Source organism: Chiloscyllium plagiosum, chromosome 21 (assembly GCF_004010195.1).
Source record: "Chiloscyllium plagiosum isolate BGI_BamShark_2017 chromosome 21, ASM401019v2, whole genome shotgun sequence".
In the NCBI taxonomy this organism is placed as follows: domain Eukaryota; kingdom Metazoa; phylum Chordata; class Chondrichthyes; order Orectolobiformes; family Hemiscylliidae; genus Chiloscyllium; species Chiloscyllium plagiosum.
In genome coordinates this window covers 59,219,902-59,233,000 of record NC_057730.1, presented here as the reverse complement: position 1 = coordinate 59,233,000, position 13,099 = coordinate 59,219,902, and positions in this window count along the sequence as shown.

Here is a 13,099-nt window from a genome sequence, read left to right as displayed (position 1 = left end):
TTGGAGGCTGGTACAATTGCAACATTTAAGAGGCATTTGGATGGGTATATGAATAGGAAGGGTTTGGAGGGATATGGGCTGGGTGCTGTCAGGTGGGACTAGATTAGGTTGGGATATCTGGTCGGCATGGACGGGTTGGACCGAAGGGTCTGTTTCCATGCTGTACATCTCTATGATTCTATGACTCAAAGAAGCAGGCCTATCTATGGAAATTCCTGGAGTACCTGGGTAATCCATGTTTACGTAGTTTGGTCTCGAACATAAAGGCTGGAAATCATTTTGTTGAATGAGTTGGGTCTCTTGATAAGAAACATGGTCGACATCCCAGTATGGTTCTACCCATCCAATAATTGGGAAAATATTAGTGCCATTAGGAGTATCATAATGAAGGTGGGTGTTGTTACCCATCCCACAAAGGGTTTGAATACCAGTGGTAATAGAGACACATTCCTCCTTGAGGCATGCACATGGGATGTGGGGTCCTTCAGAGAACATATAATCATAGCACAGAGGATAATTTTGGGCACTTTTACATTCGTGCACCCCCCCCCCCCCCCCATCCCTTACTATTGTAGCAATTTGGAGATGATATCGCGGACTTATTGGAAGAAGTCTATAATCCTGTAAATACTTTAGAACTATTTGATATGCCCATGTTAGGATTTGGAAGGATAAAAGGGGTCAGGGAGTCTATTGCTGAAGTAAGGGCGCAACTTCATCCTCTCCAAATATTTTATTATGGGTTTCTAGAAACAAATTGTTAGTGAAGGATAACATGCCCCCTTTGTCTCTTTTACTATGGAATCTGTCTGAAAGGGGACAAGGCTTACCAGGGATGCCCATAGTACAAATGAAATCAAACTGGCACACAACACTTTTAGAGGGTAAAGACCATTTAGACTTGTTCTGTAAATGACCTGGTCAATCGTTTTGTTGCAGTTGACCACTGCAATAGTCATTCTTGGTAACATTCAGTCTCTCGGCACACATGGACATCTTCCTGGTATAGATGGTACACAGTCTCTGGTTGCTCAGGATCGCACAGGTAAACTGTCCCTTCTTGTGCACCAATGCTGGCAATGGCAAGTCCACACAACAGGTCAAGTTCAATCTTTATCATCTGCCACCCCCCCCCCTCCTCCACACCATGCAAGGGGCTCATCTGATTTAGCTTGCAAGGATGGCGATGAACCCAGGCAGAACGTTCAGTGACCTTAATAGCAGTTGGGGTGGTGAGGAGGACCTGGAAGGGTCCTTCCCAACAAGGTTGGAGGCCGTGGAGTGTTCATTGTAAGAAAGCATAAACCATTCCCTCCTTGCATATAAGTAGATACAATATACACATAATCAATTAAAATAGACGCAGCAAACAAGTAACACAAACTAATCTAGGAGGGGTCACCGAAATTCTGGTTTGAGTATCGCGGGAGTACCCTATTTGTGCTCTTCAGCAGGCTAGAAGCCCTAAGAGCAATTTTTAAATAAATTATTCTCAAATTAATCAAACTCAGATAGCCCACTTGAGTAAATATATTGCCCATATTGGCAAAATGCTCATTCATTTTAAACTCAAGCACTAAAGATTCCCTTCCTACCCATTATTTTCTTACTTTATATGGAGGTAACCAGGCATGGGCGAATTAAGCGAGCCCAGTTTTATAAATCCAGCTTTGCTAAGAGGTAATACTCTTCGAAATTTTGCTACTAAAAACATCAATATTACCTAAAAGTTAGATTAGTTCCACAATAATGTTGTATTCTTTTTAAAAACATGCCCAATCCTGTGCCCAATCGAATGGCCCAATTGACAGCTGTAGTTAACAGTATTTAGAATTAAGTGTAGAAACCAGGTGGTGATTTTGAGCAGAGAAGTTGGAGATGAGTATTGGCTGGAGGGCAATGCTGTGCCCAAATTATGGTAACATGACGCAAAGCTTTCAAACCACTCTGAAATTTTCTAATATTGAGCTAACCCTAGAATTTGGACATTGGTACAGTCTTAAAATTATAAACCATCACTGTTTAATATCAAATAGCTAAGTGAAGATCATAGCTCAGCCAGACACTCCTCCTTAGATCTAACAGCCCAGTCCAAAGATAAATCAAATCAAACAGTATGTATTCTTATAAGCTCCATACACAAAGCAAAGCTATTTAGGCTTAGCGTCCATGTATGAAATCAAATCACTTGATAATTCAGCCAGTAGTATATTGTAATATAAAGTGCCTGTAATTATTTCAGAAATGAAAAGTAGCAAATTACTTCCAAATTTCAAAACGATATTGAAAACAATTCAAATGCTAAACCTGTATGATTATAGTCAGTAAGCAATAGAGAAATCAACCTCTACATTGTGAATTGGCACTGAACAGACAGTCTCATTTCCCCGTGATGTTTGGACCTTACCCATGTCTGACACACCCGTCCTTATGCTGTGTCTAACCGGGTTTTGCTGTGGACCCAATGGGATCAGAAGTTTGGGGTATAAGGCTGCCTGCTTGGCAGCTGCATATACTTGCCCACTACTTTGGAAACTGTATCAGTTTCATCAGCATGAGCTGAACATCTTGATAATTGCCAAATTGATTGGACAAGATAGCATTACTATAACACTGCCCTCTTTGGGGTTTAGATTAGATTAGATTAGATTACTTACAGTGTGGAAACAGGCCCTTCGGCCCAACAAGTCCACACCGACCCTCCGAAGAGTAACCCACCCAGACCCATTCCCTACATTTACCCCTTCACCTAACACTACTGGCAATTTAGCATGGCCAATCCACCCTAACCTGCACATTTTTGGAATGTGGGAGGAAACCGGAGCACCCGAAGGAAACCCACGCAGACACGGGGAGAATGTGCAAACTCCACACAGTCAGTTGCCTGAGGCGGGAATTGAACCCGGGTCTCTGGCGCTGTGAGGCAGTAATGCTATCCACTGTGCCACCGTGCCGCCCATAAAAAGCTTCAGTGTTCCCACAAGGCTCCAACATCGTGGATCATTTAAAAGCACAATGAAGAGTCAGTGTATATTAGTAGATTTTCCTTTTGATAGGATGAAAGCATGTCGATTCCCAACATCAGTTCCAAGGTAACATTTAGGACACATTACTCCCCATTGGTCACATTTCAACAGTTAAAGCAAAGGCCAGGCATATATCCCTGGGGGATTTTGCTGTCTTGTTCCCAGTCTCAAAGGTGAAGTGCTGGGGAATCCCTGTCCCCATTTTCAGGATCCCCTCGGGAAAAGATTGTCCAGCAGTGGTCGTCGGGTAGGTACATGAGGTAGGTTCCTCCCCCCCCCCCCAACCAGTGGGTATTCTGGTTCCAATAAACCATATCAAGGCTGGCATACGGCTCTTGGGATCACGAGGGGGCTGGATATAATTTGTTTTACCTGTAACTTGGATCGTGGTGCAGTCCGGTTCTGGCCACCCCAATAAAAAAAACATCGCTCTCTTCATTTACGATTGGAAATCCCTGGACTGGTTCATACTGTTGGTCTGGATCCTGACAGTGACTCCAGGTGGATAATATTGCAAAAACATATGATGAAGTAAAGGTAATTGAGCATCTTGATTATTGTTCAATTGTTTGTCACTTCCGTCAGACAGATAGCCACATCTTTCAGTTTTGTAACACAAGCCATTCATATTCAGGTTACTCCCAGAATTTTAATGCATTTACATTCTCATCACCCTTGGACATATTGAGTAAATTGGGCCGGTTTGGTCTAGCAGTCAGGGGCCTGCTTCATTAACGTAACTCTAATTCCCGGGATGGGACGCGGTTTAGGATGGCACAGGCCACTTATGCCCATGATATCGGCTATGAAGGCTGGATACTTCATTTTCAAAAGAAAGAAAGGTTTGTAACAAGTGGACAGTTTAAATTAAGGCTGGGGACAATCAGGAGATGTTAGGGGCTCAGGAACAAAATCCCAATCCTCAAAAAGGGTCAGTATGCCAGACATAGTTTCTACTCGGAATCCCGAGCCTAAGTTCTTTATTTTATAGTTTTGTTGCTTTAACCTTGTTTATATATTCCTCAACCTTAGTGACCTTGCACTGTTTTTTCATGTCCCTTTATTTATATATTATATACACACCCACACACACATATATACCCATTCACAGTAATCTCCCCAGCTTTTGGGAGTTCCATCTATATATTTTTCTATCCCTATTCCCCCAATCACATGCAGAATTTCTTCAACTGGCCAGTAATGTAGCTTTCCATTCTTTAATTAACAATGAATTAATGCAGCCATGTTTTAAGTTTACCATGAGGCAATAAGACAGGTCACTGACAATGTATAAAGGAATTAAAAACAAGCGACCCTGCCAATTAAATTTGATTTGGGATAATACAATTGATTATTATAAATATTATAAAATATTATTATAATAAAATAATTAATCATTATCTGTAATTCAGGGTGGGAACCCAACAAGTGACTGAGACATTTTCAAAACTGTACTTTGCTGCTTTATCCTTCTTATTGCATCATTCTCTTCCCTACTGTACTTGATCTCCTTGTCTCTATTTTCATTTTAACCTTATTTAACCAATTTATCAATTTATGTTTGTCTAACTTTAAAGCCTGTTCCTATCTCTACATTTTGGAATCTTGATTGTCATAATCTGAAAGCTAGTTTTAGGATTTGAAGTTTCAGCTAATCAAAAATTGCAAGAGGAGAATGACTAAATAGGCGATTTGTCTCGTTCACTTGTCCTGGTCACTGTATCACATGGTTGTGACATTATGGAGCCTGCTAACTCTATGGCAATGGGGCAGTGATGCTACAAAAGAAACAGTGATTCATTTACCACCCTATTCCTTGAGATGTTTGGCTGTCCCTATTGTCCAAAGCATGCAATGCTGGGTGACAGCAGTGCCTGCCTAAGTCAGTCAGTAGTCCTTTTTCATTTGTTCGGGACACCCCATGATATGGACAGAATTCAGTTTGGATTTTGAGGAGAGCACAGAGTGGGGTGGTGCCAAGCATACTTTGCACAGTACTGAGTGGGGATCCAGCTGAAGAAGAGTCCGGAAAATAAGTTTTCATTTATTTTTGTGGACACTGGACGATCAACAGAGCTTAGTTCTCTTTGTCTTGTTTTGAGAGCAGATCTTCTCTGTGGTGATATATCAATGGTCATTATTCTTACAATATATATCTGAGTAATATGCAACACTGTATTTTCTTATTGGTCATTAATATATATTGGAAATTCATTCATTCAGAATTTAATATTTAAAATGTAAAATGTATACAGTTCTCAACTTTGAAATCCACTATAATTACCCAGTTTTAGTCCCTTAATTTAATTCCAAGATTAGGTTTTTTAAATTGTCCTGACCAGTCATTGCTCATTTACAGTGCTATAGGTCATGAAATAACTGTAGCTGCCTTCAAAGGTCTTATCAATTCAAATAAATAAAAACCCCTAATGCATGAATAATGGCAGAATCCAAAGACATAGATATTAACCATAGGATATTAATTTTGTCAGATGATTTATCAAAACCTAATGTTGAACTGAAAATTCAATAGTCATTGAGGGAGAGGACTCCCTCAATAAGACGACAACTGTCCTGACCAATGATCACCAATAACAGTCTTAGAATTAAGTGGAAACAAATGAATCTGAAACAACAAAAGTTATAATGTTGTCTTCCTCTTTATTAAACAGATTTGAAATCGAATAAGATCAGCTTTCGTGTAAGGATAAAAGAGATTAGTTAGAAATTGACAGTAGGGCAGTCATGACCTGTAAAAAGAACAGGAGTTAATATTTTTATTTCATAATCACTGAAGGATCCTTAACCTTAAAATGAATCATGTTAAATTTCCAAATTGCAAATCAGATTCAAAACAGTCCTAGATCTCGAGCTCCAGGGAACAAAGCACAAACAAATTGCCATCTGTAAGTATATAAAAAAAAGCTTCTGGATTAGTGGTGATGGAAGAGCACAGCAGTTCAGGCAGCATCCAAGGAGCAGCGAAATCGACGTTTTGGGTAAAAGCCCTTCATCAGGAATAAAGGCAGTGAGCCTGAAGCGTGGAGAGCTTGTAGAGAGAGAGGAGGAAAACCTCAGTTAATCTCTCCCCTTTATTTATATCTATAGGGTTCTCTTAACACTTCCCTTGCCAAGACCGACCTTTTCGGGCTGGTCTAGAAAATAGACAGCGAGGGGGTCAGGTCGGATACAAATTGAATGAGGAGGAAAACGAACCCTATATAAAACACTCGCGTCTGGTCAGCTGCATTCCTCAACCCTCAACAGTGAAGGACTCAAGGCTCTTAGACCGCTGTCTACAATCTGTCCATAGCGAATTAACAGTCACGGCACCAAAATAAAAATCTAGACATCCTTGCAGGGCCTCTCGGTCTCGGGATTGGTCAAAAAAATAACCAGGAGTACGGTCTGTTTTTAACAAGGTTACCAGTTTAATAAATTAATACATAAAAGCAGCCTGGCGCAGATTTGTCCAGCAACACGGAGGTTAAAAGCTTTTGTGTTCCGTGGAGAAATGGTGCAATTACATTTAAAAATTACACATTATTTATATTTTTTAAAGAGATAGTACAGCCTTAATTACAAGAAAAGACCAATCACATATAATAAGGTGACAGGATTGACAACAGGCTAATTCAGTGATATTTCCTGGGAAACAGATTGTTATACACACAGAATCACCCCGTGTTTAAGATTCATTCAAATACCAAATCGCTGTCTTATGATTCATATTATGAAAAATCTATTGTATTTTCTTATCTTCTGTTTAGCTTAACTCAGCAAAGCAGCAGCACAAGTTCACAGCGTCAAATCATTGTTTGCAGCCATTATGTTATATTATTTTAAATTGAAAAGCCATTTTGTGGTTAATAAAAATCAACATAGACTTTTTGCTTCTAACAACACCTAAATTCAAATTTTAGATCCTCACCAGAAGACTGGCGGTTGGCTAATGTGATGCCACTATTTAAGAAAGGTGGTAAGGACAAATCAGGGAACTATAGACCGGTGATCCTGACCTCGGTGGTGGGCAAGTTGTTGGAGGGAATCCAGGATGTCCATGTATTTGGAAAGGCAAGAACTGATTAGGACAAATGTTCGGCTGCTAGGACAAATGTTCGGCACAACATCGTGGGCCGAAGGGCCTGTTTCTGTGCTGTATTGTTCTATGTTCTATGATTAGAGATGGCTTTGTGCATGGGAAATCATGCCTCACAAACTTGATTGAGTTTTTTGAAGAAGTAACAAAGAAGATTGATGAGGACAGAGTGGTAGATGTGATCTATATGGATTTCAGTAAGGTGCTCGACAAGGTTCCCCATGGGAGACTGATTAGCAATGTTTAGATCATATGGAATACAGAGAGAGCTAGCCATTTGGATCCAGAACTAGCTCAAAGGTAGAAGACAGAGGGTGGCGGTGGAGGGTTGTTTTTCAGACTGGAGGCCTGTGACCAGTGGAGTGCCACAAGGATTGGTGCTGGGCCCTCTACTTTTTGTCACTTAATGGTAAGGTCCTAGGGAGTGTTGCTGAACAAAGAGACCTTGGAGTGCAGGTTCATAGTGTCTTGAAAGTAGAGTTGCAGGTACATAGGATAGTGAAGAAGGCATTTGGTATCCTTTCCTTTATTGGTCAGAGCACTGAGTACAGGAGATGGGAGGTCATGTTGCAGCTGTACAGGACATTGGTTAGGCCACCGTTGGAATATTTCATGCAATTCTGGTCTCCTTCCTATCAGAAGCATATTGTGAAACTTAAAAGGGTTTGGAAATGATTTACCAGGATGTTGCCAGGCTTGGAGGATTTGTGTTATAAGGAGAGGAGTTGGTTTCCTGGAGCGTCGGAGGCTGAAGGGTGACCTTATAGGGGTTTATAAAATCATGAGGGGCATGGATAGGATAAATAGACAAAGTTTTTTCCCTGGGCTGGGTGAGTACAGAACTAGAGGGCATAGGTTTAAGGTGAGAGGAGAAAGATGTAAAAGACACATAAAGGGCAACTTTCTCATGCAGAGAGTGGTACGTGTATGGATTGAGCTGCCAGATGAAGTAGTGGAGGCTGGTACAATTGCAACAATTAGAACATAGAACATAGAACATCGAAAAGTACAGCATAGAACAGACATTTCCGCTCACGATGTTGTGCCGAGGATTATTCCTAATCTAAAATAAAGCGTTTAAAAGGGATCTGGGTGGGTACATGAACAGGAAGGGTTTATGGGGTTAAGGGCCAGGTGCTGGCAGGTGGGGCTAGATATCTGGTCGGCATGGATGAGTTGGACCGAAGGGTCTGTTTCTGTGCTGTACATCTCTCTGATTCTATGACTCCAGCTTTTCCAGGTGGAACTTCTCAGCCCAGCTCTGCATCCTGTCAATGACCCACTGCGACCTACAAACAGCCCTCTCCACTGTCCACAACTCCACCAACCTTCATGTCATTCGCAAACTTAGTAATCCACCCGTCCAGTTCGTCAGTCAAGTCATTTATGAAAATCACATGTTGATGCGTGTCTCAATACTTGTGTTCATGTGTGTTTGTGTTTCACGTGTGTCTGTGTGTCCGTCTCTGCCTGCAATGGGAATCACTTTGTCTGAATGGAAGTTTGAACGAATAAATTAAAATGTGTTGAATCGAAGGCTCAGAGTTCTGTCTCTCTTTCTTCCTGCGCCTTTTGTGTTTCAAGTGATACAATACTGCTGGACTCCCCATGCCACTGCGCAAACATCAGATTTATTTTGGAGAAAACATCAAAGTCTGTGAATGTCTCACATTGCACATTTGTTTCATTCTTCAAAGAATGTCTTTGGAGGCACGGTGCAATTATGCCTGATCCCTTGCGATGTTGTCTGTGAGATATGAGGAGAAACAGATAGACATGCCCACTGCTGGTCTCATCCCCTTTACCTTTAAATCCTTTCTCACTTAGAATTTGTGACAGCACGTCAGAAAACATTGTAAGCTGCAGAAAGTGAAATAAAATTCACCGTACTCCCCAATAAATAGCTCACTCGAAGGTGCCTGGATACAATATCAGTGGAAATTCTGTATTTAATGTGTATAATATCAGAAATACTGCTCAAAGACAAATTCCACTTTGCAGAGGTAGCACAACATTTCATGGGTTTGGAAAGTGCTGCCTGAGGATCTTTGGAGAATTTCTGCAGTATGATTAGTCCCACATCCACAAATATCCACTCCCTCCGCCTTCGATGCTCAGTCGCAGCAGAATATATCGTCTACAAGATGCACTGCAGAAATTCTCCAAAGATCCTCAGGCAGCAAGTTCCAAACCCATGACCACTCCCATCTGGGACAGCAAGTGCATCTGATTGTTCCCTGCATGTTCCACACTGAGGAACCTCAGTCCAATTGCAACTTTATCCACAACGGACTTGTGTGTGTCTGTCTGTCTGTCTGTGATGGTGCTGTCAGTTTGGATTATGCTGTGAGCTGCTGCTGTCCCTCTCTCTCTCTCTCTGACTGAATCCTTGAGGGAATAAATCTTCCTCAGCACCACATGCAGTGGCATGGAGAGGACAGTCGAGGGTAGCGTTGTGTCACGTTTAACAGCAGAGAGATTATTGCATGGGTTTGAATCTTCATTCCATGACAGGGAATACATGTTTGTAGGCTGCAATGGTGTAGCAACCCCTTGGAACTTGTAAGCTTGACATTAAAAATAAGAAGCCCAGCTTTTGTTATCATTCGAAAGTTTCATTTGCTCACAACACAAGGAATTCATGCAACTCGATATTTTACTGTCTTACTGAACTTCTCTCTGACTCTCGACAATGTTGCTGCATAAACAAATGTTTGGTGGGTGGATTCTGATAACATCATCCTGCCACAATCTCTCACATTGTCACAGCTCATCATTGGCTGTTTATGACATTCGTATGGAGTCTGTTGGATTGTTACTGAGCAGTGAGACCATGTATTTAATAATCAAACATTTTCTGATTAACTTCTATTTAATTTCATCAGAAAACTCTGATGGATTTGATTGTGATGGAGATTTACAGAGGGCTCCAAGCTGAAAGGAATTACCCAGTAGGAGATTCCATTTCCCCGGACAATTCATTTGGACAGTGCTGCGATGGGAAATCCTCAGGTTCCCAGCTCAACCCTCTCCCTGCAATGGGATAAGGACTTTCTCTCAGGAGTGTGGTAAGGGAATACTCCCCACTTACCTGGATGGGGGCAGCTCCAAGACTCACTCAAGAAGCTCGACACCATCCAGGACAAAGCAGCCCCCGCTTGATTGGTCCCACATCCACAAGTATCCACTCCCTCCGCCTTCGATGCTCAGTAGCAGCAGAATATATCGTCTACAAGATGCCCTGCAGAAATTCTCCAAAGATCCTCAGGCAGCACCTTCCAAACCCATGACCACTCCCATCTAGGAGAGCAAGTGCATCTGATACCTGGGAACACCACCTCCCTGCAAGGTCCCTCCAAGCCTCTCACTATCCTGACTTGGAAATATATCGCCGTTCCTTCACTGTCGCTGGCTCAAAATCCTGGAATTCCCTCCCGCGGGGCATTGTGGACTGCAGCGGTTCAAGAAGGCAGCTCACCACCACCTTCTCAAGGGGCAACTAGGGACAGGTAATAGACACTGACCCTTACCACACTCCTGAGAGAAAGTCCTTATCCCATTGCAGGGAGAGGGTTGAGCTGGGAACCTGAGGATTTCCCATCGCAGCACTGTCCAAATGAATTGTCCGGGGAAATGGAATCTCCTACTGGGTAATTCCTTTCAGCTTGGAGCCCTCTGTAAATCTCCATCACAATCAAATCCATCAGAGTTTTCTGATGAAATTAAATAGAAGTTAATCAGAAAATGTTTGATTATTAAATCCTGAAGAAGGGCCTGTGCCCGAAACGTCGAATCTCCTGTTCCCTGGATGCTGCCTGACCTGCTGTGCTGTTCCAGCAATAAAGTTCCAGCCAGTGACACCCACATCCCACGAGTGGATATTTTTAAAACATCATTTCATGGTCTGGAAGCAATAGGACCTCCTGTGGGGCTCAATGAGGAGTTTCATTTATTTATAACACGAGGAAACCATGCAACCAGATATTTTACTGCATTACCGATCTTCGCTCTGAACCGAGACAATGTTGCTGCATAAATAAATGTGTTTGTACAACAACTTAGGTTCTGCAGCATGTAACCAACTTTCCTGAAGTGACTCAGAAAACCCGAGTAATCGTTAGGATTGAATCCTTGAATGACAAAATATAAGAAATGTACAACATAGATTAACCACAGGAGGATGAAGCTCCCAGAGATGGTCAACAGCAGAATCACAGCCTTCCTTCTGCTCTCCATCTCTGGGTCTCTGTGATTCTCTCCTTTGCTGTCACCCTTCAGCCTCTTCCGGACCCGACTGGTCACTAAAATGTGTCGGACTGTCAGAGCATTGAGCAACAGAATTAAAGCGAATGGCAGTAAAGGGGTCAAAACAGTATCAAACCAATCCAATACCTCCCACCAAGTCTCAGTAAAGTAGCTTGACTTTGTTGTACAGTAGAAAGGCACATTGTTGATTATTCTCCAAGGCTCATATTGAAAATAGAAGGGGATGTTTTTTAAACAGAGCAGGGTGCAGGTTGTTGCTAGAACCACAGTCGCAGTTTTCTCAGTGCAAAAGTTTGTTCTCAGCTTCTGACAACAAATGATCACAAATCGGTCAAAGGAGAAAGTGACAGTGAACCAGACAGAACAGTCCCTGGCTATGCGGAACAGCACCCCAGCAACACTACACACAGAAGTGATGTCCAGGAAACACCGCGGGAAATAATAATAGGGAAATCTCCACAGTATAACACCAGTGATGATTACCACCAGATCAGCAGCTGCCATAACCACCAGGTAGCGTGTAGCGCAAGGGGAAATGCCACACTTGCCCCAGGAAAGGACACCAATCGCCAGCAAGTTAACTGTGGAAGATAAAAGGGAAAAGATGCAGTGAATTACTGATCAGAAACTCCCCCTGCCTGTTCCAGAGAGCACCAATAAGATGTTACAAGCAAAACCCGCCGCACTGTGTGAGTGGAAGTTGGGTGAGTTTGAATTTTAAGACTCTCACACCCACCCCAGATTGTCCTCCAGCTCAATAACTCCAGAGATTATTGAGTTTGAATGGAAACTGCACTCATAGACCCTCCAAGGAGAGCAGAAGGAAGTATGTGATTTTGTTTGGTTGCAAGGTCACTATTTAAATGTGTGTAATATACTCTTACAGTTCACAGCTCCAACTCTGGCAGGTGCAGAACCCCATGAGAAACCTCACTCCCAACTCAGTCACAAGACTGGCGATTGGACAGTCAGTAAACCAAACTCCACCCTTCTCCTTGGGTCAGATAATCCCCAGTTCCAAGCACTGGATCAAATCCTGTTCAGAGCCATAACGGGACCAGGAGACAGGTCATTCGAACCTGCACAAGATCTCGAACAACACTACTCCATATATATGACACAAGTACAGCCCCCTTAGTGACAACATGTGAGTGTTAGGACTGTTCTGAGATTTCCACTTAAATCTACACATCTGGATATGACAAACAATTTGAAGTGCAGGGATCAGGAGAGCAATCTGTCAAGATTTGGATCCACTGGCCAGAGATGGTAAGGAGGAGAGAATTTCCTGGAGGGATGATCATTGGATGAAGCTATACAAATCAAAAAGGGACACATATCCCTCAGTTTCTTTGCTTCACAAAAAAAAAGTCCAAGCTCAGATTTAAAATTCAAAACTGATCCGACATTCACTGCCATTTGTGAAAATTAAATCCAACACGTTACCACCCTTTGTATGTCAAAATGTTTCCCAAGCATTTTGTAGCAAAACAGAAATTGTTGGAGAAGCTGAGCAGGTCTGGTAGAATCTTTGGACATAAAGAAGTGTTAAAGTTTCGATATGGGTAACCCTTCTTCAGAACTAACATGTCTGATCTCTCCTCATACCCTCACGCCGTATGAAACCAGAACAGATGACAGAACACTGAGATCAGAGAATTCTGCAGCAGCAGTGACATTGGGTGTCTCTTTCAGTGAAGAATTGTAC